The following is a 15,516-nucleotide window of genomic DNA, read 5'->3' as shown; positions in this document are numbered from 1 at the left end:
CAACAGTTACCAGCCAACCAGAATACTCCATAAATTTATGTGTTTAAGTATTTATAAAGTGTATTCTACACATGGCTCTTCCTTACCAGCACTAAACTAGTACATCTCCACATCCTATGCTTAAAGAGCAGGACAATCATAAGAGATTACACTGAGATTCGGATGCTAGACTATTTTTAAAATCTCTACCTCTCCTAATGCCTTTTCCATATTTTGAGGGCTGGAAGTAAGGAGGAAGCTGAGGGCTTAATTTCATCAAATTCAGAAAAAGCTTACATGGGCTAAGGGTTAGAGTTACAACTAAGAGAAGTAGATTTCATTCACTGCATCCCAACTCAGAAGACAGAGGTGCATACCTTGAAGATCTCAGAAAGAAAAATGGTGTGAAAGGGAGAAAGCAAATGCTCCAAGAATAGATAGGAAAATATTTTCTATTTAAAGTGGCTTGATGCGGCACTAGCCTGGGAGACATCTGGACTGTGTTCCTTCCTTGCTGTGCTGCTGGCCAAGGTGATTTGGGTAAATAATCTTATTGCTGAACACTTCAGATTCCTCGTCTGTGAAGTGGTATTGACTTTTGCAAAGCCCACTGAGACCTACTGATGGAAAGCACTATGCCAGAGTTGGTATTAAGATTTGACGTTTTTTCTTGTAAAGGGAACTCTTTATTTGTGTGTCTTTTATTGTTTGTCTTTGAACTCTTTTAGAAATGTGCTGTTTGTTCATTTACAAGGTTTTAAAAGGATAGTCAGAGAAGACCTAATAATCAACTAATCTCTGCTGTTAAAAATTTTGCCCCCAGGAAATTAGCAGTTTTTTGTCTGTATGCTGTATGCCTCCCTCCACTCTGCAGAGCTAACAAATATAACACCACTGAAATTAGAAATCACAGCACAAGCAGGAACCTCCTGCAGGAGGACAACGGAAAAAATAATGCCTCTCTGAGTAATATGGAAATAACTACCCTATTCAGAAATATCTATTACACTTATTATTGCAGCTGTAGGGGCATGTTACAGATCACAGCACTGTGAGCAGAGCACGTCAGCCAGGGGCTTAACAATAGTATCTAGCAAATTCAGACCAGTCATGCAACTCTAACATTTTTGCTCTTTGCTATCTACTTCATGGGTCTTTCTGCTGAGGAACTGTTAAGTGTTTTATTGCATATATGAATATGTAGATATATATTTTTAAATAGAGTTGCTCAACTACAGAAATGTATTTTTCAAATAAAAAAATTGATTTTATATATAAGACACTATTTGTGTCAGACAAAGTATACCTTACCTCAGGCGTTATTCTGAAGTGTTGCAAACACGTTTCGTTTCAGGTTGGTTGTGGGAGGGTGAATTTCTGATAGTAAAAGTTGTATTTCTTAAACCTCCGTTCAACAGCATTCTTTTAAATTTAAAGGAGAAAGAGTAAGTTGGAATAGCTGTTGAAACAAAATAGCTATTTTCCTAGTGTAAGTATTTTGGACTCATTGGTTAATTCTCTTCTTTGTTCTGTTGCATAGATAGCTTATGCAGACTGTGATGAGACAAAATTACATCAGATACAGAAACATCCTCTCAAAATTCAGAACTGAAATCTTCCCTTGAGTCACTCGTATACAGCTGCTAATTATCTCATAGAATGCTTTTTTTGCAATTTGAAGAGCATCTGATGCCAAAGGAGAAACTCTGTTTAGTAATACCATAGTCTTCATTTTAACTGCGGGGATCTTCTCCAAAAAAGAAGCCCCTATCTTTTTAAGGGGAGGAAGTGTAGGCTAGTAGGTAGAGAAGTGAGAAACAACAAGTGTAGGAGACATGCCTCCATTGAGAGTTTATAGGTGAGGGAGAGATAAAGTTTTCCTTTCCTGACAAAGGAAAATGGGGGAAAGGGAGAGATTTTTCTAGTTTCATGTAGTGGTAGATGTAGACTTAGGTACAGAATATCATGTCTCCTGACAACCCATAGCTGTTAAAGCAATGTTGTACTTTGTTCTGAGAGAGGTGGAATGTGTTACATTCTGAAACTATTAACCATCCTATTTTTCATTTCCATACAGCATGTAGAGAAGCTTCATTATGTCTGAAATAATGTAGCAGTGTTTGAAAGCTGGAAACTTTGAAAAACTGAGATTTCAACAGGACATGATAAATACGTGTAGCTAATTAATAAATTTATTATTCTTTCATGAGTCCTACAAGCAAATGAAGCATTACTGAAGATGGAAACAATTTTGTTGATATCACTGGAGCTAAACAGACTTAAGCCAGAATGAAACATAAATGTCCACATAATCCTCTGTGACCTCTCAATTATTCCCACACAGCATAACAGTGATTTCAGATTGCATTGAAGGGAAGTGTAATTTAAACTTTCTATGGTATGTCTGCTTGTCCCTTTAATTTCCTTCTTCAGTAGTCATTGAGATAAGTTAATCTGTAGTGTATTTTAATTGGAGTAAGGGTTGCAGCAGAGACACTTTGGCCCTTTGTGAGTCTTTGTGTTCTTTCTAGTACTCTTTTCCATAATGATTTCATCCCTGTCTCAGTGTCTGATTACTGGAGGAACAGCCTTTGTACGCAGAAGACAATGGGCTGATTGCTAACCCTGGTGGAGCTGCACGGGAGACCAGTATTATGTATCTACAGCTGGAGCTTGCTAGAGTTAAAGAATCAGTAGTACAAAAAGTTTGCTGTAACTTCCCATGGATGAAAACATTTCAGAAAATACAGGATTCCCAAAACGCAGCTCAGAGAAGTTTCACTCAAATATTTATATTTAAGTATAAAATATTTTCTGACATACAGAAAAATCCTAGCAGTGTTCCATTGCTGCTTACAAAATTTATGCTTCTACTTTCAGAGTTTCTTTCCCTGTGTTAACCATAGCAATTGAAAACCCTGTCTCAGTTGAAATATTTGCAAGATAGAAAGCTTGTTCACTGAACTTTGGAAATTGTTCGGCATCCAAAGAGTAGCATCTTGATTCTTGAAACTGGCAAAATGTTGATTTTTATCAGTATCAGTGTTTGGTTTGGATTGTCTCCTTTAACTCTACTTTTGAAATCATGTTAAACCCAACTCCTTTTGTTACACTCTTCTTAATACCAAACCAGCTGGCTGGCACTTTTTAATATCTTCTCTGTTTACTTTTTAAATATATGCAGTTAGATGGCATTGTCTTCCTTTGGTGTTACATAAAATCCACAGGTGTAATAGCTGAAGAAAGGTTCACTTTAGGGTGGCATGTGAAATATATTGGCATGAAGAAACACCCTTTTTAGCTGGGCTGGTCATATGATTGGTATTTGGCAGAGACTCAGAGCATGACTCAGTGAAATCTTTTAACAGTGAAGCTTCTCGTATAGTAAACATTCCCAAACACTAGACTCTATAGTTTTATTTCACTGAAGTAAAATCCTATTATATTAAATTATAATGTGGAAACATTCTCTAGGTTAATTTAATGGATGAAGCTCTTTAAGTCTTCACCATCTGTTCCACCCTTTAATTACAAAACCAAAAAAGTACAATTCATAAACTCATCATAAAAAGAAGACCAGAAGTGATTTGGATACATAGGTAGGTATTATACCCAGGCTGCTGGCATCTATTACATATATGGTTTCACTTGACAGTAAGCTATACTTTGCTGGTAGCATTCCTACTGCAGAAATATACATTGGTAGTTTTAAGTGGATAAATGGCTAGTCACTCCCTCACCTAGAAACTTTATTGTCCAATACAGTGGTTCCGTTGTCATCTTAGATGTAGCTGCTTTTCAGGATAAGTGAAATGATCTTTGTGCCTGCAAGCCACTGAACACTGCAGAATCCTTCTGGACAAAAGAGGCTACAGAAATGTAGTAGATGAAAAGCCACATTATAGATGCACTTTGTTAGTGCTTTTTTGTATCACAGGCTATCCTCTTTAAAAGGAATATGTATTTTTTTTCTTCTGGATGATATGTGGAAAGCATTTACATTTAAAGCAGATGAACAAAAGGCGAGTATTTGCATCCAGTGACACTGCCGCAGAAGCTTGTTCACTTATGTCATAAACAGACATAAGAAAATAACTATTAGGTGAACAAACTAATTATGATGATGGCTTTGTTTTCTATTATAGCTACTTTGAAGCAAGTGCATTTCAGTCAAAAAATCCGTGAATGTAACTAGCAAAATCTGTAATAGTAGCTGTAACACTTCACAAAAGGGGAAGTGCAAGTTGAAATGGCTCGGAAGATCATTAAGCAGGTACAAGAGACATCTTCTGTCCTCGGATCTGTTCACCATCCCATGCTGCCTCCTGCTATACTGGTTTCACAGTATACAGTAAGAGCAAGAGTTATTTTCTTGAACACAGATTGTATTAAATAGTCACATTAAACCAGAAGAACTTGTTTTGGAAGAAGTCAGCCCTATCTCAAGGCTACTGTAATGTACACACCTTTATTGTTGAAATTCTTTCACTGGGTATATTATCTACACATGAGTAGTTCCTGACAGATTTGGCTATATCTGCCTGGCTCTTTCTCCAATTGGACACCATCAAAAAATGAGAACACTAGTGTCTATACCAAAAATATTTTTTGGAACTACTATAAATATGAATGATTTTCCCCTAAAATAGATACCAGTTTTTAATGGAAGTGTAACTATATTCAGTAGAGAAAGGGCAAAATAGGGAAAGGTATGCTGAGGTATCTAGAAGAGAGTTGCAACACAGGACAAGTAGACTTAACACCATTATGCTGTTAGGACTTTAATTTGTATTATAGCTCTGGTGCCCTGGAAGATGCTGTCTCTGAATGAAACAAATGCATTCTTCTTAGGAAGTTCTGTCAGGTTTTCATATGACTATTTCTGGTAGTAAAATGAGAATCACAAAGTTAAACTTTCTATGCAGCGTCCCAAAACACTGGGCCAATGCTTCCGTGAAGGAAAGACACCTCTGTCAAGTTGGCAAACTTCTCTCTCATGCTGCACAGCAGACAACAGAGTTCAAATACTGCTGAAATGGTTCCTGCATCACCTCTCCGCTCATTCATTCCTCTAATAAATATACAATAATTATGGAATGGACAAATTTGACAGAGAATTCTAATTGCCCAAGCTAATGACAGTTTTCTGAAACCAGTTCTCTCTGATAGTGCCTTATTTAATTATGGAATGATTATTCACCCAACAAAAATAATAATCCTATAATTTCATTGATCTTTTCAGTTTGTAAGCAGAGGAGGGAAACCACACTGGTGAAGTATACAAATTAACATAATGCTTGTGCTAGGTAGGTACTCCTAAGAGTACCTCTCTGCGTACCATGGTAACAAGTAAGGTTAGTATTAACTTCTGTTTGGATACATAGAAACTGACAGCTCTTGGTTGCGCTTACTGCCTGTGAGTGAAATTCAGCTACTCTGGAAAGCCAACATAGCTCAAGTTCAGTGTGAGCTTGGGCAGCCGCAGCCAGCTCTTTGGCTTTGTTGGCCTGGGCTTCCGACAGTTGAATGTGTGTAGCATCTGTATCAGAAATGCTATACAGTGTATTGGCACATATATGTTGTAGTCTGGGGCTAACAAGAGGAGGGAATTACTTTTGCCAGTGAATGCACTCAACCAAGGCTATATGCATCAAGAAGAAAGTTGAACATGGGAGGAAAGGAAGAGTTACACACTGGAAAAGGGAGAGAGGAGGAAAATGACAATCAGGAAGAATGATGCTAGCTTTGATGGAATATATAGGCTTTGATTGAAGAGGGAAGTCACAGCAAGCAACTAAATAGGAGATCAAAAAATAATATCTATAATTCAAATATAAGATATCAGGGTTTGTTGTTACTGTGATCACCTAGGGAGCTGGGGAGTTCATTATAGCTTATGGGAGATTTCTTAAATTCCCAGCATCAACCGGTGCCCCTTTCTGGGTATTTTTCATCCTTCCCATGTCATGTGAGTTTGATGGAGATGATGAAGAAAAGTGGGGGAAGGTGACCCAGCTCAGGGCTGAAAGGGTATATAGTGTTACCTAGGAGAAACAGAGACAGTACTTTGCCTGTGAACACAACGTTACTAATGAAGAAGCTCAGGTTTATCAAGTGTAGCTCCATCCACCTGGAGACACTCTCCTTCCTGGTAATTTACTATTGTTATTTAATTTTGAATATTTATTATTATTACACTCACAAATATTTTGACTGGCAGTGAGTTGGCATGACTAGTAGTTTCTGCTTGGGCAATACAGCGTTACCAAGGATCCTTATGCCTACGACTGAGGTGTGCTGACAACACATGATTTTACAACGTCAAACCTGAGTCAGTCTTTACATATTTATTTTCATGAACATTAAACTGTCTCTCAAATTTTCCTCAAAAAAGAAGAGACAATTCTATCTAGGCCCTGCACAACCCAGATATGGTAGTGCAAATAATTTCAGGTTGCTACAGCAGTTTTTCCACTCCACCCTTAAAATAAGGCTTTTGGTGAGAACATTCTGTTATGTAAGGATGCAAACAAGACTTGGAACAATAATAATTATCCAACTTACCACCTATTTTTAACATCCAAGATGGAAGGCACTGAAATTCAAAATGATAATATTCAAAGAACTAAACATAGCAATGAATCTGCCCATTACATTGAAATCTGATTCAATATTGGGTAAAAAACAAGGTCAGGTTATTATTTGTAACTAGCTATTACTAATAATACATTTGTTAACCACAGTGAAATGAAATCATGATCTAAGAATAAGTGTTCCTGTGCAGTCAATATATCAAGGTTCTCCTTTGTCCTTTATCACATACACAAATAGCTTTCGACAGAAATTTTCCCTCCCCAGTCTCTCTATTCAGAGAAAGCATTTCAGCACTGTGTGGAACCAAGCTTGTGAACTGATGCTGAGCCGGATGGCAAAGCAGTAGTTTAGCCAAAGCATTTTTAGCTGAGCTTGTGTGCATCTGTTTTGTCATGCAAAACCCGACCGTAACATCTCCAGAACAACATGGATATTAACATGCTTCTAGAAGTCAGGGGTGCAGTTCGCCCCAGCTGGGTCCATGCTTCCTTCACTGCAAGATACTGGCAGTGCTTTGAAAGAAATGTACGCTTACCTGGCAAGAAAGCGAGGGAGGAATACTTTGGATTTTCTTGCTCCGATCTTTTTGTGCAGTCTCACTATAATTTGACTCTCCAGCTGCTTTGCCCAGATGAAGGTCATTATGACAGTGACTGTGATGCAGTATTAACTGAAGAGTAAAAATCTGGAAAAAAAAAATGCAGTGGCTATAATAATCAGAGAATCTAATTCATTCACTCATAAATAAATAGGTAGCCAAATTGGCTACACCAGTTAGATGTTGCCTGACTTAAGCATAACAGGAACTCCAGGGACAGAAGAAAAAAAAGAGACATGGAATAAAATGAGTCCTATTTACTGGCTGAACTGCACTGTGTGTTTTTCCATTATCCACAGTACTTTCCAGGGGTGCAGTTACAGAGTAGAAATGCTATGAGAAACATGGGCAATGTCTTGGAGAGCTCAAGCATAATATCCTTAAGTCTGCAGGTGCAGTACTTGGTCCTCCTGGATTTATAGGCATTTAATAGGATTGTGGTCTTGTTCCAAAGAAAATAATCCTCCTTACAGCCATAAAACCTCCCTGGGTATATTAGCCAGCTGCCTTCTTTTTGATCAGTTACTGCATTTTGCCATAAGTCTATGCACCAAGATGAGAAAAGAAAATACATCCTGTAGAGAGGTTTTAGCCATAACTTGCCCATCACCCATCATTTGTTTGAGACTGAGCAGCAGTGAGCAGCACAGCCCCTTGCTAAGATGTTACTTCTTGAAAAAACACCTCTTACAAGCATTGCATTTTTTGGATTCCTAAAGCCAACCATTTGAAAGCCAGAAACAGTGGTGTCTCCCTAGAGTATGGGCAGGAAAAGCAAAGATAGATCCCAAGCCTAACGCAGGGAATGTTATGTTGGAAATGTCTGTACAAGGCATGTGGGATGTGCCAAGTGTGTGCTACTTATAATAAAAAAAATCCTGTAGCATATTATTTCCATGACAACTGCTTGTATCTATTAAGGATTTATTTTGTGCCTGAGTGCTTAAAAGTAACTTCTGGAAATGAAAGTCTGAACAATAGGAAACCTTTTCCAACGACAGTACTTGTGATGTGTAATGCATGCTGATTTGAGCATGACACCACCAGTCAGCGAGCCTCAAGGTTTCTAGCACAGGTTTCTCACGCAGGCTCAGGTGCGCAGTGATATACCTGTTTCACCTGTGCTCCTGCCGGCAAGAGGCAGCACCAAGCTGGATGCACAGGCTTACAGCAGCACAAAGCGCCAGGCTAATGCAGACGCTGGCATGTAACTGCCTGCATCTGACTGTGTAACACGCGGCTGAAGCACAGCACAAACAATCCAGGAGCACGCGTTGCAGGTAACATGCCACTTCTGTACAATGAGGAAAACACGGGGCAAAGAGTAAGACAGAGCAACAGAAGTATGTGATATAAAATATTTTCTGCTGAAAAACTTAAAAGATTTGAAAGAAAATGTGGGTTCTCAGCAAGTCTCAAAGTGAGGCTTCCTTCCACTAGGAGGACACAACATTTATGTTGAAGATTTTGCTCCTAATATTTACTTGAAGAATCAGTTATTTTTACATTTGGCATTCTCATAGGACTGCATCTTTTTAGCTTTGGTTTTACATAGCTTTGAATTTTATCTGCATTCTCATGGAGAGATAATAATGGCCACATTGTTAAAAATAAATACAACTACCTCCTAAATGCCTGATCATCTTAAATTTTAGTCCAACATCACCAATATGCTGGAAAAATAATCCCGACATTTCCACAGCAGCACATTCTGTAAGGTTTGTTCAGCTCCCTACCAAACCGTTTGTGTAAGTAATGGCACACTGGTCTGCTTCCTTCAGTCATCTCTCTCTGATGCTTCCAAGTAAAGCAAAATCCTGCTTTAATACTCCTTGCTTGATTATGCAGTCTTTTTTTCCTAAAGTTTGATAGTTCTCATCATCTTAGCAGGCCCATGTTTTTCTTTACTATGGCTAGAACATTTTTGACAACAAATTCACTGCTTTTTAGCCATCAGGTCCATAGTTGTGGAATAAATTAATTTCTAGCACAGTCCACAGAGTCAATCCAGAGGGGAAAAAAAAAAGTATAGAATTTATAGCTGAGGCTCCCCATGACATTTCTGTTTATTACGATTATCAGTAGCTTCACAAAATATAAAACCAGAAAGGATCATTAGATCATCTAGTTGACCTCCTGCATATTATGGATCAGGAAATTGCCTGCAGGTATTTCTATGCTAGGCCAAAAGTCTTAACTGAAGACTTTTGAGAATTGATTTCAGTTCTCAAGAGACTAAGCACTGCGTCAAAGGAAGAGAAAAAGAAATACAAATATGATAGCTGTGTCTGAATGCTCCTGAAATTGCAAGGAATTCAGGTATTCTGGAAGTAAGTCCCTTAAAAAGCAAGTCCCTTACTACTTAGGAAAAGGAAGAGGACCCTACTAGAGTAGAAGGCACAAAGCACCAAATGAACCCCAAAGTGCCTGTTTAGATGCCCTCCAAATATAGTGATTACAGTAATCGATGAAAATACTCTTGTGAGGTACCTAAGAAAGCACCTGAGAGCAGACATCAAAGATGTATTTTTTCATCTGTGACCAACATAAAGGAACTGAAGAAGTACCCACAACAGAATACAGTCAGTTGTGCATGAAGGACAATTTTCTTCCTGATTCTGTAAGCAAAACTCTGAAACAGAAGACCTGATTTCAATCATTGTCAATAAACGTATTTAGGATAATGAAAGCAATCCTTTCCCCACAAAGACCCCAAGAAATGGAGGGGGGGAGGAAAAGAGGAGATTCACAGGGTTACAGACGTACACAAACATAGAGTCTACTACCTCAAACAGCCAATTCCAGTTTTAATTTCCTTACAGATATGAAATGACAGCTGAATTTCTTTTGACTTCAACTTCAGGTGCTGGATCTTGCTATGCCTTTGACGGCAGGCTCTGAAAGCCCTATCAGAGAACCATGTCCATATGTAAGTACACATAGGCGATCATCAAGTCATTTCTAAACCTTCTCTTTGATAAACTAAGCAAGGTGAATTCTGGGTTAAATTTAAGACTTTACGATCTGTCTTTCAGCCTTTGGGTTATTTTTGCAGACCCCCCTCCCCCCCGCTTCCTTTTTTCTTTTTAAAAAGTATGTTGAAATACTTTTTAAAGTGGGAATACCATTACTGGGCAGGAGGTATTACCCACGCTGTGTGAAACAACAAGATCAGATCCTTACTCCTACTTGATACTCCTCTGCCAAGAAACACATCAGGTCTTTGCCACAGCACTGCACAGATAATCATCTCAACATAACCTCTGTGTGATGAATTCTACCTCCTCCTCTGATTCCCTGTTTTCTAAAATAGTTTCTATCATCCTGTAAATATCAGCTAAGAACTTTGATTCCCAGAGGTATTATCTGGAATGTAACTATATTGAAGTGTGTTTTGTTTGAAAGCCAAGCAATTTAGTCAGATACTTCCGATCGCTCAGACTGCTTCTCCTTAATTTTTACAGTCTCACCAATTTTGTGTTTTCTATAGACTTTACTAGTAAAGATTTTCAATCATTATTTAAGTCACTAAAAATACTAAATACCATTGAACCAGTAAGTAATCTCTCAAAGAACTTGCTAGAGAAAATTCTCATTAATATTTCCTTATTAAGCATCCTGAAATAAGTCAATGAAGCAATTTTTCATCCAGCATGCATCTTCTAATAATTCCATACAATTGATTTAAGAGTCAAAGTGTCATGTGGTGAAATGCCTTAAAAATAGCCAGATATACCATATATGCACTAAGATATGGAGGTATGTTTGATAAGACCAATCTTCCAGGAAACCACTAGATATTTAATCCATGTGTAAATATAGCAAAAAGGAAACATGCTAAAACAGTGTTAATGCAAATTATATAAACAGTATACCCAAATGATTCTCACAGATATAAAACACTAATTTCTCAAGAGGATTCTCTACTGTTTTTCACTTACATACTCCCATTTCACACTGCCTTTCTACTTCACCATGATCCTAGCCTTATCCTTCTGGTTTGAGAGCTTCGTACCAGATGTCCTCAAACTATGCAAAACCATCACAGAATTTATCTGTGAATTCATTTGCTTCATTTCTGCTACAATGCCTATAGGTAAGCAATTGTATGATAGTAAGTTAGAGTAACTGAGGTTAACAGAAATTGAGTTTAAACAGAAACCAAGCCAGGTTTTAAAAAAAATGATTCCCAAATAACTACCAACTTCGTTTTTTTATTTGCTGTTGATGTGAAAGTAGCATCCCTTTATCCATTGCTTTTATCTTTTTCAGTATTGGAAATACACTGCCAGTCTGCCAATCCTCTGGAATTTCTCCAGCTTTTCAAAATAATAAAAACCTAATATTGATGAATAAGCACTCTTTTCCTACTCTTTTAAGATTCTTGACCATAAAGTATTTGTACCTGCCAGTTTGAAAATGTAATTTTCAGTTACTTTACAACATCTTCTTTTGATAAGACTGTTGACTTTCCACTTTCCCTACAAAACTGTAGTGAACAGGTATATCTTACTATGAGCCAGCAAATTTCAAATTACATGTTTTGTGGTATGTGAGGTAATTAATGATGGGATTCACCCCTTTACAGACACTGTTTAATGCAACTTTTAAACTAAGTAGGCCTCTGCTGATATTACTGATAGTCAAATTCTGTCATGCACTATCTGGACTCTGCTAGAAAGAATCAAATATACAGAAATAATATTTGCCCATGATGACAAATACCTGATGTAAATAGCTTCTCATCTAGTTCCCATCTTTTGCAATAGTTTTGCTAAAGATCTGCTAAAGACCACAAGATTTCCCTATCTGAATGGGACTGAGATACAAAATGCACAATATCTTGTCTCCATCAGTGGCCAGTACCAGAATATGCAAGAAATCACATAATGGATAATTCTGGCTTAACCCAATCAGGAAATGCCCCTTTTCCCACAGAGGTAGCTGATTTCTACACCAAAGCATGAATGTTTATATTCTTTGCTTACAGAAGAATGTAGTAATTAAAAATGGTAGTCCTACATCAAAAGGAAGCGACTCAGAATTACAGTGATTCAGTATAGCTTTCTAATTCCGTATTTAGCATTGAAATGCCATAGCAACAGGCACTTTAGACATGCATTGATAGATAATTTAGAACTAGTAAGATATTTACAGACATAAATATAAGAAAACCAATTTAAGCATTCCTTACTCTACAGAGGTTATTCAACACTGCATTTACTTAGTCATATGATGCCTGAAAATATAAACCTGCATAGTTTAAATGCTGATATCTCTTTTACTCCATGGGAAATGTTAGCATTACTGCCATAACTGATAAAATTATTGCAAGTGCTAATACACAGTGAATGAGTTTCAGATTCATTCAGAACACTACAGAGTTAGTTAGCATTAAGGCTGGTACGGCAAAGAAGCTGAATAACCTACTAACTTGATTCCTAACTTGAAATGTAAGTGTAATCAGCTTGAATAGTTAACCTTTTTAAAGAATGCCATAAATATGAAACACCTGTCACTGACTCAAGTGTTAGGATTGTGTACAGCAGGAAGGACTATACTTGACTCATCATGGCAACCACACCCAGATCTCCTTAGTTACGTATCACTCTCACAAAAGCCTGGCATATACTCACATACTAAATACTTTTTGTTATTATTGTCATCTCAAAACTTATGGTTTAATTTTATTGTATATCCGACATACTGACAAATCCCCAACTTATGCAACACAACAAGTATTCTTTTATCATTACTATTTCACCTTCCTTTGAAGGTTCAGATAACTAACCGAGAAAGAAAGGAACCACGATTCTCTAACTATTGATTATGGCTCTGAAGTAGGGGAAGTTACGAGATCTGACTTCTGATCCAAGTACAGTTTACAGATTTTATTTGAAACAGTATGAGGATAAAATAGAGGTAATTGTTTGGGATGGAGATGGGAACCAAAATTTCCTCCTCCTGTGTGAGTGTCCACTTAACCAAGTTACTGAATCCTGACTGTTCCTCTGTTGACTCTTGAATTCTCTTCTGCTCAATGGCATGGTTTCAGCTGCAAGCAGGGAGTGATGATGGTCCCCCACTCCTTCTAAAGCAGCATTTATTCTAGTAGTTAAGAGCTATGACTTTTGAATCTTTTCAAACCAAAAAAGTTCATTTCTTAGGTGAGCACTCTAATACTGGAGTACTGTGAAATGAAGGTAGGGGTGGGAACCATCACATTTCCTTTAAAAGGACAGCAGTGACCATTACTGCAATCGGTAAGGAGCCCTGCCTAATCTACGCATTACCTGTGCTTTCCCCACACCTATCAGATAAAACCTCACAGGACTTTGGTTGTAGTTTCATAAGCAAACAAGCCAGGTTAAGTTTCCTGCTGCTGAGGTTTCATTTCTCCTCTCTCACTCATCTTTCCTATTCCAGAAGCAAAGCCTGCTCCTGGCAATGCAGCCCTAACCCCCTCCCACCTTTTCTCCCCCCACCCCCCTTTTTTCTGAGTGCTAAAATTGGTACTGAGTACACCTGCTTTTTAGGCTAGATCAACTATCCACCACATTGATCAATCACACTCACAGACAGTGCAAGAGCTATAGCTGGCACAAAAAGCTGCAGGGAAAGGATCTTTGTAGGCAGAAGCATAGCTTATTGCAAGATGGTCACCAAGAGGAATACAGAGATACATGCTACTGAAGTTTCACCAAGAATTCCACTGATCTCAGTGGAAAATATAGAGCTAAATATACATGCAAAATATAGCATTAAGACATTTTACCATTCCAGAAGGCCAACAGTTATTAGAGAAAATAAATTTTAACTTGGCAAGTTACACAGGAAATGGCATTATTGATTTTTTTTTTTGCATTTATTTGCTCAATATTATTTTTTGGATATTAACAAAAGATGTGCTACAAAGTAAATTCTTGCAACATATCATTTTTCAAGGAACAACATTTTTCATTTTACAACTTAATCTAAGTACAAAACTAAGAACATTTGAAGATGCAAACCTATGGAAAAATGCCAGAATATTTTGTAAAATGTTTTTGCCAGCATTAGTAAACAGAACACCCAAGTTTGACTTTGACTTGTTTGCGAACCCTGTCTGTGAGAAAATTCTGACAAGAAGAAACTGAGGCTGACATACGGAAACAAACATTCTTTCCCCTTTGCTCACTATTTAATTGTTAATTTGCTTCAATAGCAGGCTAAGAATTTAACAGTTCAGGCTCTGTATTAGGCAATCTCTGACTGAGACACTTAACACTTATTAACTGGAAACAGGCCTTGTCAGCCTGACAATTTCAACAGGGTACATTTTGTCCAAACTTTGACCCATTCAATCAGGTGAAGACCAAATTTGTGTACCGACCTTTTTATGCCTTATGGGAGTTATTTTGGAGCAGCCTTGTAATAATTGGTACTGCTGATATTAAAGATGTGACATCACAATGTATAATTTATCACTGATCACAGAACTTGTTTCTTTCATTCCTTTTTAAATGCATTTTACTTGTCTCTGATTTATCTTACTGCTGTCTTTCCTTTACATAAAAGGTGCCCACATACACTAAGAAAACTAACCTTAAGGTCCAGCACTAGTTTCTTGTATTTTGCTGAAATCTTACACTCTACCTCACTTGTCTCTCTAAGAAACGGTCGTTAATTTTCCCAGAACTCTTAAGCATGAGCTGTTCTAAAGGGAAGAAATGCAACACAGCTTCAGCTATGCCTTTCCTATCAAAGCACTGCAGGGTGGCCAATCCGACCTACTATTTAACGTTTATTTTTGAACTGAAAAGATTCATCTTTAAGTACCTAACACCAGCAAGCGCTCTCCACTTTTTCGCTCCCGGAGCGACATAGCACTTGTGCTCAGGGCTTCACAGGGAAGCGCGGAGAAACTCTGTGAAGAGCAAAAAAAAAACCAAACAAAAAACCGGTCACAGACACGCAACGCCTCTCCTCCGGGACGAGCCGCCAACCGGCCTGGCCTCCCCTCCCCCCTGGGGGGAGCCTCGCTGAGGAGGCGGCGAGGCGGGCACGGGCAGGCACCGCGGGTCTCTCCCGCTCCGCCACCGGCCCGGGCGGCTCCGAGCGGAGCCGAGAGCCGCCACAGGAGGCGCGAGCCGCCGCCGCACCTCACACAACGGGCGGGCGGGAAAGACCCTTCCCTGCCGCCCGCTCCCGCGCATGCGCCGACAGCCCCCCGCCCGCGCTCCCTCCTTTGCTCGCAGAGCGACCGCACCTCCCCCCCCCCCCCAACCCCGTTGTTTTGTGCCGCGCGGAGCTGCGCAGGCGCAGATGCGCCTCGGCGCCGTCGCCGTTCTGCCGGTCTGGCGGGT

The sequence above is a fragment of the Apteryx rowi genome, unplaced genomic scaffold, assembly GCF_003343035.1.
Source record: "Apteryx rowi isolate R43461 unplaced genomic scaffold, aptRow1 scaffold_2, whole genome shotgun sequence".
Taxonomy (NCBI): Eukaryota; Metazoa; Chordata; class Aves; order Apterygiformes; family Apterygidae; genus Apteryx; species Apteryx rowi.
This window is presented reverse-complemented; position numbering follows the sequence as displayed.